Source organism: Cibotium barometz, chromosome 20 (genome assembly GCF_041138505.1).
Source record: "Cibotium barometz isolate CiBa-2024 chromosome 20, ASM4113850v1, whole genome shotgun sequence".
NCBI classification, from domain to species: Eukaryota; Viridiplantae; Streptophyta; class Polypodiopsida; order Cyatheales; family Cibotiaceae; genus Cibotium; species Cibotium barometz.
The window spans coordinates 37,111,867-37,138,825 of record NC_141065.1 but is presented as its reverse complement, the minus strand read 5'-3'; positions in this window follow the sequence as shown (position 1 = coordinate 37,138,825).

Here is a 26,959-nt window from a genome sequence, read left to right as displayed (position 1 = left end):
GATAAAAGTAACACTTTTATAATAAAATAATCAACTCTTATGCATACTTCTATGCATGAAATTCAATTGTGATAAAAGTAACACTTTTATAATAAAATAATTAGCTTTTATGTATACCTCTATGCATGAAATCCAAATATGATAAAAGTAACACTTTTATATTAAAATAATCAACTTTTATGCATACCTCTCTGCATGAAATCCAAATATGATAAAAGTAACACTTTTATAATAAAATAATCAACTCTTATGCATACTTCTATGCATGAAATTGAATTGTGATAAAAGTAACACTTTTATAATAAAATAATCAATCTTTCATGCATACTTAGATGCATAAGAGAAATTCTTTTATTCTAAAAGTGTAATTTCTACCAAATTGAATTTATGCATAGGAAGATGCATAAATGATTGATTCAAAAGTGTCATTCTCATCTAAATTGAATTTATGCATAGGAAGATGCATAAAAGATTAAATTTTAATTCAAAAGTGTCATTTTCATTTAAAATGAATTTATGCATAGGAAGATGTGCTACCAAATTGAATTTATGCATAGGAAGATGCATAAAAGATTGATTCAAAAGTGTCATTCTCATCTAAATTGAATTTATGCATAGGAAGATGCATAAAAGATTGAATTTTAATTCAAAAGTGTCATTTTCATTTAAAATGAATTTATGCATAGGAAGATGTGTATAAGATGTGATAAGAGGTGTATAAGATGCTTATGAAATAAGTTAGCAGGTGATAAGATGAATTAAGATGTGATAAGATGTGTATGAGATGAGGTAAGAAGTGTATGTGATAGGATAAGATGTATATGGGTTGTGATAGGGCAAGAATGGATGTGATGTAAAAGATTAGATGTGAAGGCATATGGGGTTATATGAATGGGAATGTGAAAATGGATGTATGTATGTGGATGTGGATGTGAATGTGGATGTATGGATGTAGATACGTATGTGGATGTATGTATGTATGTGGATATAGATGTGGATGTATAGATATGAATGGGAATGTGGATGTATAGATATGAATGGGAATGTGGATGTGGATGTATGAATGTGGATGTGGATGTATGGATGTGGATATGGATGTGTATGAATATGGATGTGTATGTATGAATGTGGATATGGGATGTGGGTGTGAAAGAAAGTAACAGGGGTGGGTTAGTCCCTCACCAAGGGAGTGGCTCATGAAGGAGTCACCACTTAGCATCTCACGGGAGAAGCTCACCATTGATTCTTGGAACAGATAACATTATCATGAATGAGCCATAATCCCATTTACATTGGTATTTATACTCCACCCAAGAGTTCACACCTACTTACTAGTTGTCCATGGCCTTGGGCCCATAATGCTTTCTTACAAACCATCCCTTCCCCAATGGTTTCGTCCTCGAAACCTCAAATGAATACCCCAAATTCGGAGAAGAATGTTCCATTTGGCTGAATTTACACCAACCCATATTGCTCTATCAATGCTTCATATCCCTCCAATGCTGAAATAGGTTGCCATGAAGCTTCTTCCTTAGGTAAACCCTTCCATTGAACAAGATACTCCACCAAGGTACGAGTGCGAAGTACCTTTTTCCTTGTACCCAAGATAGCTTCTGGAATGTATTCAATCATTCCCTCTTCATTCATTGGAGGTAACTCATCAACCATTTGATCGATCATACCCACATATCCTTTCAAGTGAGAGACATGAAACACATCATGAATCTTTGTTGTAGATGGAAGTAAGAGTTGATATGCAACCTCCCCAACTCTTCGTATCACTTGATAAGGACCATAATAGCGATGAGCTAGTTTGGTGTTTGTGCTTCCCTTCAAAGACGCATATCTTGACTTTGGTATTCTCAAAAGAACCCAATCTCCCAGTTTGAATGCCAATGGTCTTCGATGAACATTGGCATATTGTCTCATTTTCTCTTGTGCAACCTTCAAATTACTTTTGCATTGTTGCAACAAAGCTTGCATCCTTTCAGCTTCCTCCTTGGCATTATGGTTAGAAGTCTCATATGTACCCACCAACATAGGCAAATTGACCTTGTAACCATATAAAGCCTCAAAGGGTGACATGCCAATGCTCACATGATATGTTGAGTTGTAAGCAAACTCAGCCAAAGGTAACCAATCATCCCATGTGCTTTGAGTATCATGACAATAGTGGCGTAGATATGTTTCCACCCATTTGTTTACTCTTTCTGTTTGACCATCGGTTTCGGGATGATAGGCGGTGCTTGGAGTAAGCTTGGTTCCCATATATTCAAACAATGTTCTCCAAAAAGTGCTCATGAATTTGACATCGCGATCACTCACAATTTGTGACGGCATACCATGCAACTTGAAAACCCCATCAACAAATTGCTTGGCAACATTTTGGGCTGAATATGTGACCTTGGAAGGAATGAAATGGGCCACTTTGGTCAATCTATCCACCACAACATACAAGCTGTCCCACCCTTTCTTTGTGCGCGGAAGGTTAGTAATGAAATCCATTGATATATGACTCCATTTGCCTTCGGGAATGGGCAATGGCTGAAGCAAACCTCCCGGTTTATGTGTAGGATCCTTGTTCAATTGACATGACCGGCACCCACTTACATAAGCATGAATGCTCTTCCACATCCCCTTCCAAAAGAAACTTTTCCTTATTGCATCAAAGGTTTTGTAGACACCCAAATGACCAGCCATAGGAGTACAATGCATCTCTTCCATGATCTTCTTGATAAATGATGAAGTAGGAACCAAGTAGACTTTTCCTTTGTAGTAGAGGAGACCATTTTTCAGCTCATAATGGGGTAACTCTTCACATACATCTTGCTGTAATTTCTGCACTATTTGTGAGGTTTCTTCATCAAACAAGTACTCTTCTTGTATCTCCATGATCCAATCTTTATGCACCTCAGAAATAGCATACAATGAGCAGGCCCACATACGAGACAAGGAATCGGCAACCACATTTTCTTTGCCCTTTGTGTATGTGATTTCAAAATCATAGTTTTGTAGTGTTGCTACCCACCTTCTTTGCTTAGGAGACAAATTGGGTTGTGTGAGGAAATACTTCAGCACCCTATGATCACTTCTCACATAAAAATGACTCCCATATAAGTAATGGTGCCATTTCTTGATAGCATGGAGTATAGCAATCATCTCTTGCTCATACACATGGAGTTCTCTTTCTTTGTCATTCAGCTTTCTACTTTCATAAGCAATGACTCCATGGTCTTGGTAAAGTACCGCACCAATCCCTCTTCCACTTGCATCCGCCCTTATTGTGAAAGGTTTGGTGAAGTCTGGACATACCAAAATAGGTGCTGATGTGAGCATCTTCTTCATATCTTCAAAGCTTTTGTTGGCAATGGCATCCCAAAAGAAGGTTTCCTTCTTCAATTTATCCGTCATTGGGGCTGCAATTTCTGCATAGTGGGCAATAAAGCGCCTATAGAATGAAGATAACCCCAAAAATCCCCTCAATTGAGTAGTGTTTGAAGGAACCGGCCAATTCCTAATACATTCCACTTTCTTTGGATCCACACAAATGCCATCCTTGCTCACAATGTGACCCAAATATTCCACCTCATGTGCCATGAAGGTACATTTTGTCTCCTTAACATACAACTTGTTTTGCCTCAAGACCTCCAAAACCTCTTTCACGTGCTTCAAATGCACTTCCTCATTCTTGCTATAGATAAGTATGTCGTCGAAAAAGACCAATACAAACTTGTAGAGGAAAGGTTGAAGCACTTTGTTCATCAATGCTTGAAAAGTTGCCGGTGCATTGCATAATCCAAACGGCATAACCATGAATTGGTAAAGACCCCTTTCTGTACGAAATGCTGTTTTGAACTCATCACCACTTTTCATCCTTATTTGATGGTATCCGGAACGCAAATCAATTTTTGAAAAGCATGTGGCACCCTTCAACTCATCCAAAAGATCATCCACCCTTGGTATTGGAAATCGATTTTTGATGGTGATCTTATTCAAATCACGGTAATCAATGCACATGCGAAAAGTACCATCCTTTTTCTTCACAAGTAGCACCGGAGAAGCAAAAGGAGATTGACTTGGTTCAACCCATCCCATGTCAATGAGTTCTTTTACTTGCTTTGCCACCTCTTCCTTTTCAACCTTTGACAAACGATAGGGAGGCTTGTTGATTGGTTTGGCATTTGGTTCCAAATCAATAGCATGATCAACACTCCTCTTTGGCGGCATTGATTTTGGCATGGTAAACACATCTTCATAATCCTTGAGTAGCTTAACCATGTCCACATGTTCGATGCAATCCTTTTTGCTATTATCTTCCTCTTTGCAAAGCTGTAGTACATAAACATAGCCCTCTTTCTTGAACTCTTTCTTCATTTGAGTAGCATTGATCATGAAGAGCTTGGACCCTTGCATTCCATTCAATGTAATAACCCTTCCATGATGCACAAAACTCATGAAACTTTTTTGTAAGTTCATGGTAAAAGAGTTCAAAGTGGACATCCAATCACATCCAAGTACTATGTCAATTGGTCCCAACTCAATCACCAAAAGATCAACTTTGCAAGAGTAGTTCTTGGACAACTCCAATTCTGTACTTTGACACTTCATATTGCAACTCATTGAATCACCATTGGCCACTTGCACCATGTGCTTGTTTGGTAAAGAAGTTGGTTGCATTTTGAGAGTGTTCAAAGACCTTTTATTGACAAAACTATGCGTGCTTCCAGTATCAATGAGTGCATATGCTGTTCTCCCATTCACCTTGATCTTCAATCTCAATGTGTTGGCACCCTTACTTCCCGCATAAGCATCATGAGAGATTGTACACAAGGTAGTATGTGCACTATTGTCTTCGTCCCACACGCATAGAGGCATCCCATCATCCATTTTGTCATGAGCAAACTTTAGTTTCCCACCCGGATCAAAAGGAAACTCGGGATTTTCTTCATCAAAACCATCATCATGAGAACCTCCACCCTCATGAGGATCTCCCCATCCTAAGGCATCATTGCATTCAAGGAATTCCTCCTCCTCATGATTAGCATTGTCCTCAGTGATAATGTAGCTTATGGACATATCCTTGGATTTGCATACTTTGAAGTGATCCTTGTTCCATTTTTCTCCACATTTGAAACATAGACCTTTGAGCCTCATTTCATGCAAACGGTCCTCCTTGATAACCTTGCTTTTTGAACCCCCATTTGCTGGCTTGGACTCATTGTATGTAGCTTTGTTGGACATAAATGGTGGTTTAAATGGAAGTCTATTAGACCCTCTACCATACACGGTAGGAAACCTTGGAAGGTTAGGCCTTGCATTTGCATTTGCATGAGAACTCAAATCCGTTCTTGTAACCACTTCTCCCTTGGTGTTGCCTTTGTTAGCCCACTTTGACATATATTTTTCCTCATGAATTTCTGCAAGCATCATTGCTTTCTTCAAAGTTGCGGGCTCTTGAGCTTTGACATCACCACCAATAGGAGTCTTCAAACCCCTTATATACTTGACGACTAGATAATGCTCATCAAAATCATCCAAGTATAATAGAAGTTTTAGAAACTTTTGAGAATAGGCCTTCACCGTTGTGACTTGTTCAATCTTGTCCCATTCTACAATGTGGTTATCCCTTTGCATTCGAGAAGTAAACTCCTCTGCCATGTCATTCTTGAATGCTTCCCAAGTAGAAATAACATAACCATGTGATTGCTTCCTTCTCCACCAAGTATGAGCAAAGCCTTCCAAATGCAATGAAGCAAAGTAAACCTTTGACATTTCACTTCTCGGGCTGATCTCAAAGTAGAGGTCCATTTTGTTTGCCCATTCTTCAAAGTCTTCGATAGAGTTTGACTCTCCCTTGAACTTTGTGAATGTGATTTTGTCCTTCACGGTCTTATCCATGTCATTCTGCATTCTTGGCCCTCTTTGCCGTGTTCTAGGATCATCAAATCCTCTTCTTTCACCCAAGTGTCTTTGCATTTGCTCATCTTCCCAATCCCAATCACATGCATCCTTTAGCCCTCTGTGCTCATAACTTCTTCTGGCATCCTGCATAAAGGACGTAGCTTTTGGAACATTGGCATTTGACTTCTCATGATAAGCATCACCCATAGGCCTTTTTCCTTTATCCACTTGAGACGAGTGTGACATCATCTGTCTCCCATGGTTTACCTCATGCATAGGCGGCAATCTTTCATGTCGGAACTCATGGTGTGCACTATCCATTACATTGTCATCCACTTCTTGATTAGACTTGGAAGAAGCCAACCCACTGATAGCATTACCCAAGTCTCTAAATCCCGTCTGCATCATATCACCAAGATAGTGTTGGCGCTTGTCAAAGCGTTCCATGAGTTGCTCACCAAACTGTTGTTGCCGACTAGCTAGGTTACCTTCAACCCGTTGGAACATACTCTCCATGGCTTTAAGCATCATGTCCATCGTGATCGGAGTAGTCCCCACCATGGGTTGAGAAGTCTCCAATGGCTGTGAATCACTAGTGGCATTTGAAGTCGAATCCTCCCCAACTCTTGTAGAAGATCCACTAGCCATTAATGGTTCGGGTTGCTTAGCATCTTGCTCACTCCGAACTCCTTTGTTTTGTCCCCCTCTAGTCATTTCCATGCATGAAATTTGGTCCCACTTGCAAACTAGCTCACTGTTTTGCTCCAAAATGTGACCAAATCACCAAATATGCCAAAACTCTTTGGAGACAAGTCCGATTTTGCTTCTCTTTAGCTCGATAGATCCGTAATGATAAGATCTTGGAGCTGAATGCCTGGGGCAAGAAAAATCTGGTGTGCAAGTACTCTCTGTTTTAGGGTTTGCGATAGAGGCCCAACTTTTAGTTCACTATCCAAACGATATCAGATTTTGATGATCTTTATATCGTTGGAAAGCTCTCGATGAGACTAATAAGGATCCCCAAAAACAGATTTGAAAAAGTCAACTGCCTTTGACCAGTCAACTGTCCCGGCTGAAAGTCAAACTTTGACTTTGACCGCTCCAAACTTCTCCGATTTCAGAGATCTTCGGCTTGTTAGAAAGGTCTTGATGTGTAGATTAAGAATCATCAAGGACAGATTTGGAATAATCTTTGTAAACCCTAAAATTTAGGGTTCTGCCCTGACTGCAACTAGGCAAGTTTTTGCAAAAATTTTGCCATAACTTCCCCGCTTTTGCTTGCAAATCTCAATCTACCCATGCATTTGTATCATCATTAACCACTTGACCATTGCAAGGTATCAATCCACAAAGCATTTTGACCATTGCAAGGCATCAACCACAAAGCATTTTTGCATGCAAATCCATATGGCATCACCCCTTTGTCATGATGCAACTTGAGTCGATGTAGAGGTTTGTTGCTTTGCTTTGCTTTGCTTTGGCTCAAGTATGGCTTTGATGTCGATGAAGCGCGTTGATGCTTGCCGATCTCCCGGCCAAGCACTTCTCACCCCTTCACCAAGTTTTCCTCCAAGGTGAAGGTTGAGGCCATGTCTTCACCACCAATGTACCTAATCCTCCACCATACCGCTTTTCCAAGGCAATCACGGCATGGTAGATTCATGACATGCTCCCCTTGGCCTCTCCAACCCATGCCAAGGTACCCTCACACATTGCTAGATTCACTAGGAAATGAAAGTGAATGCAATGGTGAGTGTATGTGATTGGAATTCACAAATGGGATGAGGGTAAGATCACTTACATGTGTAAGCATGACTCATGCTTTTATCATTTTACAAATCATAATGGCATCATGACCATGCCCTTTCATAGCTCCATTACAATCCCATCATCAACAACATCCAACAACACATCCAACAACATCCAAGTGTCACAAAGCGGTGATCGCGGGTCGCGTTCTGGGCACGAGTTCCCGCTCGGGACTAGAAAATCCAGTACAAAAGTGAAAACAGAAAGCACTTGCTGAATGCTGCACCTCAAGACCTATAGCTCGTCTCGAAGAGGACGACGAGCCGGTCGTTTTGAGTACTAGAACTCTAAAAACGGAGTTCGTATGAGAGAGTTATGACCAAAAACGTGCAACCGGCAATGGAAAACGGTCACCAAAAAGCAGACTTCCAACCCAAAACATTTTATTCAATCCCCCAAATGTGCCCAAAGCTATGCTCACTTATGCCAATATGCAAGGCATAGCATTGAATGGCTATGTGTAGCATTCAAGCATTCATAATGCATAAAGAGCAGCATGAATGGCCATGGTTAAAGTCCAATTTCTGAAAATGGGGGTTTTATGTGTAATAAAACCCTAATTCACTCCATAGCTTGAAAGAATGCTTCAAAATTGTAAGGAAGTGATGGAGCAACTCACCAATGTCACCCGGGAAGCCTTAATGCTTGAATTTGTTGAAGGAGATGAAGATTAGGGTCACTTTGGTGAAAAACGTGGGCAGCTTTGGTAGTGATTTTCAGCCACATTGGGAGCCCCATTGCTCATGGAAAATAGGTGAAATACTTCATAAAACATTGCTAGATACATGAGAGACTCAATGCCCTTTGCTCATGTTGAGATTCCATGGCTAGGGTTTGCAAGAAAGCTCCCAAACAAAAAACGTTTTTGATTAACAACTGCTAATCAAGATTAGAAATTTTCCCCAATTTGGTCCACTCATTCTAAAAAAAATAGGTCCATGTGCTCAGATTTGAACCACAAACTCTACCTTAGCCATATCCCCTTCCCCCATGAATCAAATGAAGCAGAAATCTCACGAAATGAGAAGAAGAAAAGAAAATTAAAAATCATGGATCAAAAGCCATGCTCTGATACCAATGAAAGAAAGTAACAGGGGTGGGTTAGTCCCTCACCAAGGGAGTGGCTCATGAAGGAGTCACCACTTAGCATCTCACGGGAGAAGCTCACCATTGATTCTTGGAACAGATAACATTATCATGAATGAGCCATAATCCCATTTACATTGGTATTTATACTCCACCCAAGAGTTCACACCTACTTACTAGTTGTCCATGGCCTTGGGCCCATAATGCTTTCTTACAGGGTGTATCAATGAGGATGTGAAAATGGATGTATGCATGTAGATGTGGATATATGGATGTGAATGTGAATGTGTATGTGAATTAATGTGTCGTCGATATGAGGAAATGGATGAGAATGAGTACACACTGAATGGAATGTGGAATAAGTAATGTGGACTAAGGAGGGATAATGTGGAAAGACGAGAGTTCGATTTAGAAACTATATTTTGTGACTATTTGTAAATGACTGTTTTATGTCAAGAATGCTGGGGAAGCATTTTGACCGTCTTGTGGATTAAGGTCATGAAGACCTAACTGTTAAAGTTGCAACTGCTGACGGAGAGTCAATGGAGGACATCTCGCGTAGCAAGGTCGACCGAGGTCTTGACCAGCCTCGGTTCAATTTAAATGGTGAGCTTTCGGTACGGTGGATGAGGGACCAAGGAAGCGGCCTATGAGTGAAGCACTACGTCACCTGCGAAGGATCCTAGAGGGTGCTGACCATACGGTGCTCGGGCTCTGGGTCGTCGAAGATACCCACACGTGCGTCGTGGAAGATATTGGAACAAGGAGTAAGAGTTGTTTTCTGAAACCGGGCATGGATCTAGTTGATTGACCTTGCTGGTCCTCAAGGGATAAGTCCATGGCTCTTTTATATGGATCTGTGGGTTGATCTTGCTGATCTTCCACGGAGATTCCATTCTATTATATGAATATATTGCCGGTTACTATGAGCTAGGAACTATGGAAAAGGCCCCTGAGTGTGAGTGAACAGGTGGTGAGCGTTCTGGTTGCCAATGATGCCATAAGTATACCAATAAATGAATGATTGGAAATAAGGATTCAACCAGAGACTTTGAGGATTGTCATCAGTGACATAATGGTTTCATTAAAGGATTGTTTTAAAGTTAGCTGATGCTAAGAAAAAGGCAATTCATATTGGGTGTGTAAGTGGTGTGACTAGTTTTATGTTTGCATGAACTTCTAGCTAGGGAGCCTTGGAACTCTTTTCCTTGGTACCCGGGACAAAACCTAACCAAATTCTTTATTGGATCCCATCACTACAGTGGTTGGGCGGTTGGCTAACCCATGGGACTGGATGGGGTTAGGCTGGACTGATGGATCCGTAAATCAAGACTCAATTTCTGTTATTACGGTAGATAAAGTAAATCCCGGATAGTAATTGTTCTATGGATAGGAATCAACGGCTGTGCCTCTTGATGGGGAAAAAAGCGTTGATCCCAATGATCCAAGTGCAAGTTTCTTCCTTGATCCAACCGAGTATCTTTATAGGTGCAGTCGGATCAGCGTGATCAGTAATAATCTTGACTACGTTAGAGTAAAAAGTTATCCTGGTAAAATCGCCCGTGCTTTCCGGGTAAGGAAAGTTTTTCTGAGTTCGGTTTTGGAAAAACCGCTGGCGGAATAGTCTCTTGTTCGGATATCCGTGGACGAGGCCCCGAGTGTGGGTCCCTGCCCCGCACATGAAGTGCTACTTCCGCTGCTAGTACCCTGAATCCGTCGCATGGTGGGGATAGGGATCTCACAAGATCCATGCCCGAATTCAGAAAACAACTCTTATCCTTGTTTGAATATCTTCGGAGACCCAAAGCCTGAGCACCATATGGTCAGCACACTCTAGGATCCTTCACAGGTCACCTAGCGCTTCAGTAATACGCTGCTTCCTTTTTCCCTCATCCACCGACCAGAAGCTTACCATTTAAATCGAACCGAGGTTGGTCAAGACCTCGGCCGACCATGCTACGTGAGATGTACTTCGTTGACTCTCCGTCAGTTGTTGCAACTTTATCACTTAGGTCTCCACGACCTCATTCACAAGACGGTCAAATTGCTTCCCCAGCATTCTTGACATAAAACAGTCATTTAAAAACAGGTCATAAATACAATTTCTATAACGAACTCTCGTCTTTCCACATTGTTCCACATCAATCCACATTACTTAATCCAAATCCAATCATATGTATTCCCATCGTCCTTCATCCATTCTCATCCAATCACATCATTTTCCATCTCATCACATCTTTCCACATTTATACTCATCACATCTTTCCACATTTATACTCATCACATCTCATCCACTCGCATCTACCTATATCCACATCTCATCACATCACATTCATTCACATCTCATCGATTCATATCTACCCCGATTCACATCACATCACATCCATGTCATTCATTCACATCTATCCTAATTCACATCCCATCACATCTCATCCATTCACATCATATATCATCCATTCACATCTATCCCAATTTACATCATATCACATCACATCCATTTCACATCACATCTCACCCATTCACACTTATCCCGACACATCACGTTACATCCATTCACATTCATCACATTCATTATATCCCCATTCCATCACATACATTCTATCCACCTTACATCACATCCACATCTATTCACATCATATCTCATTCATTCCATCCACTTTACATCACATCCACATCATATCTCATTCATACACATTCCATTTCATTCATCCACATCCATCCAGTCATTCACATGCATCCATTTACTTCCCATCTCACCCTTTCACATATCCTCTCATTTCATTCTCATCTCATCATTCACATCCACATCCATTTACTTCACATCTCATCCACATTAATTTTCATCATACCACATCCTATCACATCCCATTCATATCTTATCACATCCATTCACATCCCATTTACATCTTATCACTTCCATTCACATCCTATCGCATCCCATTTACATCTTATCACTTCCATTCACATCCTATCGCATCCCATTTACATCCATTCACATCCTATCGCATCCCATTTACATCCATTCACATCCTACCATATCCCATTTACATCTTATCACATCCATTCACATCTTATCGCATCCCAACTTTTTCTACTTCGATACCGATAATGGAAATTTTTTTTAAATTTCTGCCAACTGTTTGGCTTAGATAAAGATTCTTTCTCTCGACGACTATTTCCATATTCTTTCTCAATTTCTCAAATGAATCATATTCAATATTCCTCTTTTGAATGAGAGAAATCGTGGGATTTACAAAAATTATTTCTACCCATATTTCTACTTTTGATAAATATTCATAAATTAAATTATAATAAAAAAAATTTCCATTTAATTTCTTGGATCTCAAATATCATGGGAATTTCTTTTTATGTTTAATTGCTTGAGTTCTAAATGTCATGGGAATTTCTCTTTTATCATCAAATAGATTTATCTAAAATTTCTCTTTTCTTTAATAAAAATATTCAATATTCCAAATATACCAAGAATTTCTCTTTTTCTATTTAAATGATTAAATTTCAAATATGATGAGAATTCCTCTTTCATCACTTAAATTTATACATGCATAAAATAATTTTAACTAAAATTTCTCTTAAAAATTAAATAAAAATATCCATTAATCCTAATGATAAGAATTTTACTTTTTTTATTTAAATGATTGAATTCTAAATATTATGGAAATTTCTCTTTTATCATTTAAATTTATTCATGCATAAAATAATTTATCTAAATTTCTTCTTTATTTTTAAATAAAATATCAATTATTTTAATATTATAATTTTTCTATTTCTCCATTGGAATACATGAATCTCCATTATCATGGAAATTCCTCTTTTATTTTAAAAATAAATTACCAAAAATTTCTCTTTTTCTCTAATTAACTATTTATATATATACATTAAAAATTAGTTTTCAATGGATATGACGAGAATTATTCATTTAACATAGGATGACTAATCCTAGAATATGGTAGGAAGTCCTCTTTTTACATTATGCATAAAAATGATTTATGAGTTAGTTTCCAAAAAATTTACCATAGCTTTGCTGATAATTTTCAATATTTTCTAAAAGAATAAGACTTAGTAATAGGATTATGATAGAGTAACTATCATTTGGACCAATATCCAATTTATGGACTTAATTTCCAAGTTTACCATAATTTATGTAACATTAAAGCATAAAAAAACCATCTCTTTGGCCTCTAGCTTGGAGTTTGCTTTTAGAATTAGGAATTGCTCCATGAGAGGCATCATTTGAATTGCGAATTGGTCATAGAAATGACCATTCTTTAGGAGAGAGAGAGAGAGATATGTATACATTTAAAAAAATCCTAAATTAAGCATAAATGTAAACTTTATGTGATTAATCATTAAAATTCATTACAGAGCTTCATTTGCATTGAAAAACCATTCAATTGAATACTTCTCGAGCTTAAGAGGGATTGAGAAGTGAAAAACATTTAGAAGATTAAGAAAAAACCATAAAGTCACACCTTACCTCTTGTTTTGCTTGATTCTCTAGTCTTAGGAGAGGCCCCCGACCAATCAATTGGTTAGTATGTTGAGGAAAGCTGCAAGGAAGGTTGAAGAGAGAGAGAAGCCCCAATCTCTCCAAATTGTAGAGGATTTTTAGGGGATAATAGAAAATATACTTATTTTAAGGAAATACTGGCATGGTCTAGTTCACAGATGAGAATATAAAAGAATGAGGATCTATTTACAGGTGAGGGAGGCCACTAACTGAGTCCAACTAAGTTTTAGAATTTTCGAGCTTTGGTTTGGCTGAATTTGGACAAGATTTAGACCAATTTGGCTTCCTTTTTTATTTGGTTTGATCCAGGAGAGATAAAAATATCTTAATATTTTTGAGTTTAAAACTCATTCACATGTGTGAAATAGGTGCCTCATTGAAGGCTCCCCTTTTCCTTACCAAGGTGTCAAAATTGTGTGATTACTCCAAAATATTTTATTTTTTAAGGTAATATTTCATAATTTTTAACTAATAAATCTTGTACTCAGTCAACTCTTCATCTTATGTTGGCATTTACTCATTTTTGGGTATTTTCTTTTATTCATTGGATTTATCTCATCCCAACACTTGGATTACTCTTATTGGCCCATAGGAACCTTAATTGGACCATAACCCAAAAATTTCAGAAAATCTTAACCCTTAGGCTAAGTCTTAGGAATCATTTTTAGTTGATTCCTAATGCACCTTGAAAAATTTATTTTGATTTTCTGTTTCACAAAAACATATTTTTTATATTAGGAGAATTTGTTTATCCAAAAATATCTCAATACTGAATTACCACTCTTTAGAATTTTTCATCTCTCTAGGCAAAAACAAGGAAAAATAATATTTTCGTCTATTCAAAAATAAGGAATGATTACAGGGGATTGAAGTAAAGGCTTATTCATTATTCAGACTCAAGAGAAATCTTACAAATTTGAGCCGACGTCCATTGTGAGTAGGGTAATTCCTCTCCAGAAACCCTCCAGGTTCATAGAGTTTTTAGTGGGTGAGCCTAACGGCAAGTCCCACAGTATACCTGGACTCCTTCGGGACCTCTTGTCTCACTGTCATGCCCAGTTATTGGGTCTTCCGAGGTTATGCCTTAAGGAAGTCGCAAGAACGTTCTCACGATCGAGATGACGAAGCTAATGACAAAAGCGTTTCTCTGCTTGAGTCTCAGAGACGAGCGTGCTCGTCTCTAACCTAGGCTTGAAAAACAAAAAATAATTTTTCTAAAGCAAAAACTCAATTTAATTTGTAAAATTAACAAAAAAATAAGAGTTTTTTTAAAATGGTTTTTTAAATATTTTATTTGATGATTAAGCTAGCTAAAATAGGTGTTCACACTTTAATCTACTTAAATACATTAAAAAGACTCATTGCTTCGAAGTGTAGAACTTAGCATCGATAAAAAAGAGTAAGACTTTCAATAAAATGCTTCCTAATGCTTAATTTAATGTAAATGATGCATTCCCAAAATAATGGGATTTTTTCAAACTCCCTAATATGATTTTAGAAGATAATAAGACATATTAATATTCTTGTGTAAAATCTAAGTATTAGAAAATGAGAAGCCCAACATTAATGAAAAGGTGCCATTTTGATATCCACATCCTTAGGCTTCAAATTGATCATGAGTTGCAAGAGCTATAGGAGAGTTTCAACCATGGTGGGGCCAGGGAGAGGGAACTCGACAATGGTTAAGCAAAAGGAGTGCTCAGTGGACCATGGGTGGGGGACGCATGGGTCTAATATGGTGATGGCTCCATGGATGCCGGCTACATATCCATTGATTCTTTGAACTTTGGGAAACACTTTGCCAAGCCCTTTGTCTTTAGTTGTGCTGTGATAGACCCACAACAACGGCCTCAACATTGGCCCTTTCTCTTTCACATCGCAACTTCTTATGGCAGAAAGTAAAGTGTGCGACTAGAAATCTTTTCTGGGATTTGTTGTTGTAATAAAGTCAAGTCAATGTCAAATCGCATTTGCAGCATTTTGTGAGGCTTTTTCCACAGACATGCCCCATGTAGAATCAGGGTCAAGTCAATGTCAAATCTCATGTGCAAGTCCCGTACTTGTTAAATGTAAGCCACTTGCAAGCTCTAACTTTCTTCAAAAACTTATTAGGCATTAGGTTGGGTGTCTCGACTCTCAACAATGCAAGCTAAGAGTCAATCAAAGTCATTTAGGTCATAGGATCTAACACATGTGAAGATCTTAATAAAATGTGACTAGTAATGAAAAACAGTAAAAAGCCCAAGGAATATGGGTACCCAATTTTCACAGGTATTAATTAATTTGTTGAAGAGAAACAACCTTAGCTAGAGAAAGATTAAATTTAAAGAAGCTTAGTAAATGAGAGCTTGGCGCTTGTAGACACGTGGAGAGGGATCTTTCTACATGTGGAGGGTGATCTTTTAGGAGGATTCTGGGGGTGGTGGGATATTTTTTTCTCGGACATTGGCCCCTTCTCTTTGTTCGTTGGTCTCTCGACTGTTTGGGTCTGTTGGCATCTATCTCTCTCGAGTCTTCGTGGGTGTGAGGTAATGTTGGAAGGCTGTTGTGGTGGTGAGGTGTGGAGGGAAGGGGGGGGCATGTGTAAGGGCGATGGGAGGTGTGTGGCCTGACGAGGCATGGAAGAGGTGAGGTCCGAGAGTAGAGAGGAGGAGTTGTCGAAGTAGAGACGGAGAGGTAGGTGAGGTCTGATGCGAGGAGCGGAGGTGTAGTCGACATAGAGACAAAGATGTACACCTGAGAACGGAGCGGTAAGCTGGGTGCTTACGGGCACTAGGGAACCTTAGGTTATTCATTAATTATGCTCGCTTGTGGTGGGGCACTAATTAATGAATATGTCACTATAGGATTACGTGAACGTAGGATCTGACACGCGTGAAAACCTTAATAAAATGTAATTGGTAATGAAAAAAGGGTAAAATGTCCAAGGATTAAGTGGCCATAGAGTAAGCTCTCCTAAAGTAATCCTTGGACACCTTGCCCATGTATGTATCCAAGGGTGGGCCAAGGGACTAGCCAATCCATGCATGGCAAAACGGCCACGACAAGCCCCACTATGATGACAAGGTCGGCCTCATCAGCTTGCTTCACCACTCCGAGTAACATGATTTCTAGCTTGTTGAGATGTCGAGCTCAACTAGTGCTACGACAGACATTGATGACCCGCCTAGGTGATAACTTTCGCACTTATGCCATTGGTATGGTTGGTGAGATTATTGTTGATATGCCACCACTAGATGGCAGGTTGTGTGACAACCACTTTGGAGTACTATAGTTATAGCACCAGCTCATATAGTCGGGTACACATTATGGACCAACCACTTTATGTTATTGTAGGAGAGTACTTTTCCTTTATGTATATACTCTTATCTTTTAGTTATATGGTTGGAGAGAAGAGAAGAATATAGAAGAAAATTCAGCCATCCATGTCTCTCTCTCTCTCTTATGTCTTGCACTCTTATGTGTGTGTGCTTGCAAGAAATTCAAGCTCTCTCTCTCACTCGCATTCTCTTTATGGTATCAGAGCTCCGATTTGTGTGAGAGCTAAGGATGCAAGCAAGAGACAAGAACAAGCAAGGAAGGTAGCGTTACATGGGTAAGAGCATCATCATCCCTTCCCCTTTTGGTTTAGGTACAACACCTTCTTGCGGTAGCTCCAAGAGCTACACATCTCTGATTGAGGAGCTATCTTTGTAGGCTTGGAGGTGCATGTGTGGTATGCATAAAATATGTCAAGCATGCTAGCTTGGTAAGCACGCCAAACATGCTTTCCTACATGAAAAGCATGTCAGTGCAAGGCCATTAGATGTTATACATTCAAATGTAAGGGGACCGACCAAGATTATAACAATTGTAGGTTATAGGTATTATGTTACATTAAATTTGATGTCACATTAAATTTGATGAGACCACTGACACACCCAAAATGAAATTGCCCGTTTCATAGATTCAGCTAACTTTAAAACAATCTTTTAATGAAATCATAGTATCAATGATAATAATCCTCCAAAATATCCGGTTAATTTCTAGTTTCTGATCATTTCTTCATTAGTGTATCTATGGCATCATTGGAAACCAGAACGCTCACCACCTACTCACTCAGGGGCCTTTTCAATAGTTCCTAACTCATAGTACCCAGAAATATATTCACTTATAAAAATCTAGATGAACTCTCGGTTGAAGATCAGCAAGATCAACCAACAGATCCATATAAAAGAGCCATGCACTCATCCGTTGAGATCAACCAACAGATCCATATAAAAGAGCCATGGACTCATCTGTTGAAGACTAGCAAGGTCAATCAACCAGATCCATGCCTGAATTCAGAAAACAACTCTTATCCTTTTTTGAATATCTTCCTTAACGCACGCGTGGGTATCTTCGGAGACCCAAAGCCAGAGCACCGTATAGTCAGCACCCTCTAGGATCCTTCACAGGTCACCTAGCGCTTCAGTAATACGCTGCTTCCTTTTTCCCTCATCCACCGACCGGAAGCTTACCATTTAAATCGAACCGAGGCTGGTCAAGACCTCGGCTGACCATGCTACGTGAGATGTAATCCGTTGACTCTCCGTTAGCTGTTGCAACTTTATCACTTAGGTCTCCACGACCTCATTCACAAGACGGTGAAATTGTTTCCCCAGCATTCTTGACATAAAACAGTCATTTAAAAACAGGTCATAAATACAATTTCTATAACGAACTCTCGTCTTTCCACATTGTTCCACATCAATCCACATTACTCAATCCAAATCCAATCATATGTATTCCCATCGTCCTTCATCCATTCTCATCCAATCACATCATTTTCCATCTCATCACATCTTTCCACATTTATACTCATCACATCTTATCCACTCGCATCTACCCATATCCACATCTCATCACATCACATTCATTCACATCTCATCGATTCATATCTACCCCGATTCACATCACATCACATCCATGTCATTCATTCACATCTATCCTATATCACATCCCATCACATCTCATCCATTCACATCACATATCATCCATTCACATCTATCCCAATTTACATCATATCACATCACATCCATTTCACATCACATCTCACCCATTCACACTTTTCATATTCTTTCTCAATTTCTCAAATGAATTATATTCAATATTCCTCTTTTGAATAAAAGAAATCATGGGATTTACAAAAATCAATTCTACCCATATTTTTACTTTTGATAAATATTCATAAATTAAATTATAATAAAAATTTCTCTTTTTTTTATTTAATTTCTTGGATCTCAAAAAACATGGGAATTCCTTTTTACATTTAATTGCTTGAGTTCTAAATGTCATGGGAATTTCTCTTTTATCATCAAATAGATTTATCTAAAATTTTTCTTTTCTTTAATAAAAATATTCAATATTCCAAATATACCAAGAATTTCTCTTTTTTCATTTAAATGATTGAATTCCAAATATGATGAAAATTCCTCTTTCATTACTTAAATTTATACATGCATAAAAGAATTTTAACTAAAATTTCTCTTAAAAATTAAATAAAAATATCCATTAATCCTAATGATAAGAATTTCACTTTTTTCATTTAAATGATTGAATTCTAAATATTATGAAAATTTCTCCTTTATCATTTAAATTTATTCATGCATAAAATAATTTATCTAAAATTTTTCTTTAATTTTTAAATAAAATATTAATTATTTTAATATTCTAATTTTTCTATTTCTCCATTGGAATACATGGAAAACCATTATCATGGGAATTCCTCTTTTATTATAAAAATAAAATTACCAAAAATTTCTCTTTTTCTCTAATTAACTATTTATATATAAACATTAAAAATTAGTTTTCAATGGATATGATGAGAATTATTCATTTAATATAGGATGACTAATCCTAGAATATGGTAGGAAGTCCTCTTTTTACATTATGCATAAAAATGATTTATGAGTTAATTTCTAAAAAATTTACCATAGCTCCGCTGATAATTTTCAATATTTTCTAAAAGAATAAGACTTAGTAATAGGATTATGATAGAGTAACTATCATTTGGACCAATATCCAATTTATGGACTTAATTTTCAAGTTTACCATAATTTATGTAACATTAAAGCATAAAAAAACTATCTCTTTGGCCTCTAGCTTGGAGTTTGCTTTTAGAATTAGGAATTGCTCCATGAGAAGCATCATTTTAATTACGAATTGGTCATAGGAATGACCATTCTTTGGGAGAGAGAGAGATATATGTATACATTTAAAAAAATCCTAAATTAAGCATAAATGTAAACTTTATGTGATTAATCATTAAAATTCATTACAGAGCTTCATTTGCATTGAAAAACCATTCAATTGAATACTTCTCGAGCTTGAGAGGAGTTGAGAAGTGAAAAACATTTAGAAGATTAAGAAAAAACCATAAAGTCACACCTTATCTCTTGTTTTGCTTGATTCTCTAGTCTTAAGAGAGGCCCCCCGACCAATCAATTGGTTAGTATGTTGAGGAAAGCTGCAAGGAAGGTTGAAGAGAGAGAGAAGCTCCAATCTCTCCAAATTGTAGAGGATTTTTAGGGGATAATAGAAAATATACTTATTTTAAGGAAATACTGGCATGGTCTAGTTCACAGATGAGAATACAAAAGAATGAGGATCTATTTACAGGTGAGGGAGGCCACTAACTGAGTCCAACTAAGTTTTAGAATTTTCCAGCTTTGGTTTGGCTGAATTTGGACAAGATTTAGACCAATTTGGCTCCTTTTTTTATTTGGTTTGATCCAGGAGAGATAAAAATATCTTAATATTTTTGAGTTTAAAACTCATTCACATGTGTGAAATAGGTGCCTCATTGAAGGCTCCCCCTTTCCTTACCAAGGTGTCAAAATTGTGTGATTACTCCAAAATATTTCATTTTTTTAAGGTAATATTTCATAATTTTTAACTAATAAATCTTGTACTCAGTCAACTCTTCGTCTTATGTTGGCATTTACTCATTTTTGGGTATTTTTTTTTATTCATTGGATTTATCTCATCCCAACACTTGGATTACTCTTATTGGCCCATAGGAACCTTAATTGGACCATAACCCAAAAATTTCAGAAAATCTTAACCCTTAGGCTAGGTCTTAGGAATCATTTTTAGTTGATTCCTAATGCACCTTGAAAAATTTATTTTGATTTTCTGTTTCACAAAAACATATTTTTTATATTAGGAGAATTTGTTTATCCAAAAATATCTCAATACTGAATTACCACTCTTTAGAAATTTTCATCTCTCTAGGCAAAAACAAGGAAAAAAAATATTTTCGTCTATTCAAAAATAAGAAATGATTACAGGGGATTGAAGTAAAGGCTTATTCATTATTCAGGCTCAAGAGGAATCTTACAAATTTGAGCCGACGTCTATTGTGAGTAGGGTAATTCCTCTCCAGAAACCCTTCGGGTTCGCAGAGTTTTTAGTGGGTGAGCCTAACGGCAAGTCCCACAGTATACCTGGACTCCTTTGGGAGCTCTTGTCTCACTGTCATGCCCAGTTATTGTTTTTTGTTTTTCGAGATGACGAAGCTAATGAAAAAAGCGTTTCTCTGCTTGAGTCTCAGAGATGAGCGTGCTCGTCTCTAACCTAGGCTCGAAAAACAAAAAACAATTTTTCTAAAGCAAAGACTCAATTTAATTTGTGAAATTAACAAAAAATAAGAGTTTTTTTAAAATGATTTTTTAAATATTTTATTTGATGATTAAGCTAGCTAAAATAGGTGTTCACACTTTAATCTACTTAAATACATTAAAAAGACTCATTGCTTCGAAGTGTAGAACTTAGCATCGATAAAAAGAGTAAGACTTTCAATAAAATGCTTCCTAATGCTTAATTTAATGTAAATGATGCATTCCCAAAATAATGAGATTTTTTCAAACTCCCTAATATGATTTTAGAAGATGATAAGACATATTAATATTCTTGTGTAAAATCTAAGTATTAGAAAATGAGAAGCCCAACATTAATGAAAAGGTGCCATTTGGATATCCACATCCTTAGGCTTCACATTGATCATGAGTTGCAAGAGCTATAGGAGAGTTTCAACCATGGTGGGGCCAGGGAGAGGGAACTTGACAATGGTTAAGCAAAAGGAGTGCTCAGTGGACCATGGGTGGGGGACGCATGGGTTTGATTTTGCTCTAATATTTGTCATAACCATTTGCAGTAAACTTTATGAACATTGTGGGCTTACCTGTGCAGCTGGGTTGGTCGCAAGTGTTCATCATCATGAGTTGCACGAGCTATAGGAGAGTTTCAACCATGGTGGGGCCTAGGAGTGCTCAGTGGAGTCACCTCGTGGACCATGGGTGGGGGATGCATGGGTTTGATTTTTCTTGCCACAGGCAGTGAGCTCACATGGTCGCAATGCTCACTGGGATTCTGGGGGGCCTTCCTCCTCGTACGAGAAAGTCTCATGCTCTTTCCCTCCTTGCGCTCAGAGTTTGGGCTTCACAAGGGGTTGCAATATGGTGATGGCTCCATGGATGCCGGCTACATATCCATTGATTCTTTGAACTTTGGGAATCACTTTACCAACAAGCCCTTTGTCTTTGGTTGTGCTGTGGTAGACCCACAACAACGGCCTCAACATTGGCCCTTTCTCTTTCACATCGCAACTTCTTATGGTAGAAAGTAAAGTGTGCGACTAGAAATCTTCTCTGGGATTTGTTGCTGTAATAAAGTCAAGTCAATGTCAAATCGCATTTGCAGCATTTTGTGAGGCTTTTTCCACAGACATGCCCCATGTAGGTTCAGGGTCAAGTCAATGTCAAATCTCATGTGCAAGTCCCGTACTTGTTAAATGTAAGCCACTTGCAAGCTCTAACTTTCTTCAAAAACTTATTAGGCATTAGGTTGGGTGTCTCGACTCTCAACAATGCAAGCTAAGAGTCAATCAAAGTCATTTAGGTCATAGGATCTAACACATGTGAAGATCTTAATAAAATGTGACAAGTAATGAAAAACAGTAAAAAGCCCAAGGAATATGGGTGCCCAATTTTCACAGGTATTAATTAATTTGTTGAAGAGAAACAACCTTAGCTATAGAAAGATTAAATTTATAGAAGCTTAGTAAATGAGAGCTTGGCGCTTGTAGACATGTGGAGAGGGATCTTTCTACATGTGGAGGGTGATCTTTCTACATGTGGAGGGTGATCTTTTAGGAGGATTCTAGGTGGTGGGATATTTTTTTCTCGGACATTGGCCCCTTCTCTTTGTCCGTTGGTCTCTCGACTGTTTGGGTCTGTTGGCGTCTATCTCTCTCGAGTCTTCGTGGGTGTGAGGTAATGTTGGAAGGCTGTTGTGGTGAGGTGTGGAGGGAAGGGGGAGGCATGTCTAAGGACGATAGGAGGTGTGTGGCCTGACGAGGCATGGAAGAGGTGAGGTCCGAGAGGAGAGAGGAGGAGTTGTTGAAGTAGAGACGGAGAGGTAGGTGAGGTGGTCTGATGTGAGGAGCGGAGATGTAGTCGACATAGAGACAGAGACGTACACCTGAGAATGGAACCTTAGGTTATTCATTAATTAGTGCTCGCTTGTGGTGGGCACTAATTAATGAATATGTCACTACAGGATTACGTGAACGTAGGATCTGACACGCGTGAAAACCTTAATAAAATGTAATTGGTAATGAAAAAGGGGTAAAATGCCCAAGGATTAAGTGGCCATAGAGTAAGCTCTCCTAAAGTAATCCTTGGACACCTTGCCCATGTATGTATCCAAGGGTGAGCCAAGGGACTAGCCAATCCATGCATGGCAAAACAGCCACGACAAGCCCCACTTTTGCTGACAAGGTCGGCCTCATCAGCTTGCTTCACCACTCCGAGTAACATGATTTCTAGCTTGTTGAGATGTCGAGCTCAACTAGTGCTACGACAGACATTGATGACCCGCCTAGGTGATAACTTTCGCACTTGTGCCATTGGCATGGTTGGTGAGATTATTGTTGATATGCCACCACTGGATGACAGGTTGTGTGACAACCACTTTGGAGTACTGTAGTTATAGCACCAGCTCATATAGTCGGGTACACATTATGGACCAACCACTTTATGTTATTGTAGGAGAGTACTTTTCCTTTATGTATGTACTCTTATCTTTTAGTTCGCATTCTCTTTATGGTATCAGAGCTCCGGTTTGTGTGAGAGCTAAGGAGGCAAGCAAGAGGCAAGAACAAGCAAGTAAGGAAGTGTTACACAGGTAAGAGCCTCATCATCCCTTCCCCTTTTGGTTTAGGTACAACACCTTCTCGCGGTAGCTCCAAGCTACACATCTCTGATTGAGGAGCTATCTTTGTAGGCTTGGAAGTGCATGTGTGGTATGCATAAAATATGTGAAGTATGCCAGCTTGGTAATAAGCATGCCAAACATGCTTTCCTACATGAAAAGCATGTCAGTGCAAGGCCATTAGATGTTATACATTCAAATGTATAGGGATCAACCAAGATTATAACAATTGTAGGTTGTAGGTATTATGCTACATTAATTTTGATGAGACCACACTAGGAAAGTGTGGGTTTACTTCATGAAGGAGAAAAATGAGTTGTTTGCTCACTTTCAGAGATTTAAAGACTTGGTCGAGAAGGAAAAAGGCATGCAAATAAAATGCTCGAGATTAGATGGTGGGGGAGAATATTTCTCCAATAAGTTTATTCAGGGTGAGGGCACTCTAAAGTTACCATTTCCTAGTGCTCTTCTAGCCTCTGTTAGCTTCTTGCTGCTTTTCTCCTCCACCGTCTTCCCCCTCTTTCCCTTCTTCTTTTCCCTCAACTCAAAGGTTCTCTTCTTTCCAGATGTTGCCTATCCGGAGCTCCCCTTTGTGTCTCCTCCCTTCACCATGCATCTTTCTTGATGCTTACTTCCTCCTTTTGTCTCTTCTCCTCTTTCTCTGAAATTGGTTGGGATTTAAAGAGAGCTGTTAAGTAGGGGTTGATCTTTCTCTTGGTGTTTGGGCAGGTGACCTTTCTTAAGAAAGCAGGTAATTAAGAGACAATTTATATACAGGTACACTCCGCAACAAAGTTGTGTTACAGAAAGAAAAAATAGACACATTGCAGAAGTGGCATGTGCCTTGGCTGAAAAGAATATGCCACACTAGTTTAGGCAAAAGCAGCAGCAAGTGTTGTGTACATTATGACTAGGACACACCCTATAGTTGTTCATGGGGTATGATGCCATAACAGAAGTTTGCATACATAAAATCGGATGTGTCTCACTTAAAAAGTGTCTAGATGTATTGCATATGTGTATGTGTCTGATGTAAGAGCAAAGTTGGATCTAAAGGTAGAGAAATGCATCTTTATTGGACATGCTATGGAGTAGAAAGGTTATAGATGTTATAACCCTACCAATTTTGAGATGCAAGTAAGCAAAGATGTTGTCTTTGAAGAGACAAGTAGCTGGTATGCACCAACGGTGAAGGCAACAGAAGATGCAGATATAAGAAGTGATGTTGCACCACATGTAGAGTAGCAATCACTGGTGCTTAGTGAACTTGGAGATTCGTCTAACAATGGATCCAATGTTAGTCCATGGTCAGGCTGGTTGAGGATAGATTTAGGTACACATGTATCACGCAAAGGAAAGGAAAAGGTAGATCAACCTTTTGTGCTTGATCTATTAGCAATAGGTCACTCTTATGTGGATGGTGATTCACAGCTTTGAGTAGAGCCTTGATGAGGAGCTTAGCATTCCATTTGTGGTTACTATTGGTGTAAGAAGAATCAGGGCTGTTTGAGGATACTTGGCAATGATCTAGGTGTACGCAGGTCTATGAGGGTTAGGTACCTATTGATAGGTTTAGATATGATGGATATACAATCCACCATCATTATGCTTACATGGTTAAATAAATACAGTAGTTGGAACCCACTTGTTTTAAACAAGCACTTGGAAATAAGAAAGGGAAGATGCCATGAATGAGGAGATGGCAGCATTGAATATAAATGCAACACAAATGCAGCGCGGGAGTTAGTGCCTTTGCTTAAGGAAAAGAAGGTAATTGGATATTAGTGGCTGTATAAAGTCAAGCATAACGCTGATGGTTCAGTGATCAGGTATAAGGTAAGATTGGTTGCCAAGGGCTATGTGCAAACTCATGGCATTGACTATGAGGAGACAATCCATCCGGTTGCAAGAATGGGAATCATGGGAGCTATCATTGCTATGGCTCTAGCAAAGGTTGATCTTTACATGGAGGTAAAGAATGCCTTCTTGCATGGTGATTTTTAAGAAGAAGTATACATGATGCAACCACCGGGTTATGAGAGTGATACACACCCAGATTTTGTATGCAGGTTACACAAAGCCTTGTATGGCTTGAAGTAGGCACCTAGAGCATTATACAAGATTGGGGAGTATCTTGTTACCATTGGATTTCAAATATCAAATATAGATTTTTCGGGACAAATAGAGGGATCATGTTATTAGTGATTTATGTGGATGAATTGATTATCGCTAGTTATAGTGATGCTGACATACATGATGTCAGGAGGCTTTTGAAGCAAAAGTTTGAGATAAAGGATTTGGGTAAGCTACTATGTTTCTTGGACATAGAGCTGGTGAGATCACCTCATGGCATTTTGTTATTTTGCAAAGGTAGTATGGCTTGGACATGTTGTCATTGACAGGCTGTAGCCTATTTCAGTGCCATTGGAGTAGAATACAAAGCTTTCCACAGATATAGGTGAGCTTTTAGAGGACCCCACTACATACAAGCGCATAGTGGGTAGCTTGATCTACATGACCAATGTTACTAGGGTAGACTTGACTTCTTCTTGGTTTATTTGTGAATGAGTCACTATGCTAATCTTTGCAAAGGTAACATTGCAAGGTACATATTTTAATTTAGTTGTTTGGAAGGAGTCCTTATTCTCTATTTCTACAAGATTTCCTAAAGAGCCAGGCATTTCACTCACCAATTGTTTACCCTTATCTTCCTTTAGCAACACTGAAAGACTTAGCTTTTAGTGGACAATTTTGTTTGTAATGGCCTTCCCCACTACTATAATTTCTACATATGGGAGTGTAATATTGCACTACATTAAGAATTTATTCTTTGAACTTCCCTAATGAATTTGCTACTATTTCTATGACCTTAGCCTCATTCAAAGGTACTTGAGGAGTGCCCGTGAACCATATACGCGGGTGCTGACACATAAGGATTATATGGAATATAACTTGATGGGTTAGTGCCCACCATAGCTTGTACTTGCACACTTATTCGAAGCATTTTAGGCATTCCATGGGGTGAGAATGGCTGCATTGTTTATGTAGTAACTATAGGTTGTGAAGGCCTAAGATCTTGTAGCAACTTGCATCATCGCTCTATGATTGCACTCCTTCCCAATATCTTGCTTCTTGTTTTGCATCTACTAATGTCACAAGATGCCTAAGGTTTACATGTGTTTATGCCTCTACATTATGAAGAACATTGACAAACTGAGGTTTTTATGTCTCTTCATTCGGAGCAGTAGCTCCCATCTTCCTCATAATTGTTTCCATTTGTTTGTTGTAATGGTCTATACTTTCGTTAATCCCCTAAGATAGGTGGTCTAAATGTTGTGCTAGTTGGTGGAAAACTTTCCTTCTAAACTTTGTAAGAAAGTCTTGTGATAAGTCATTATACTT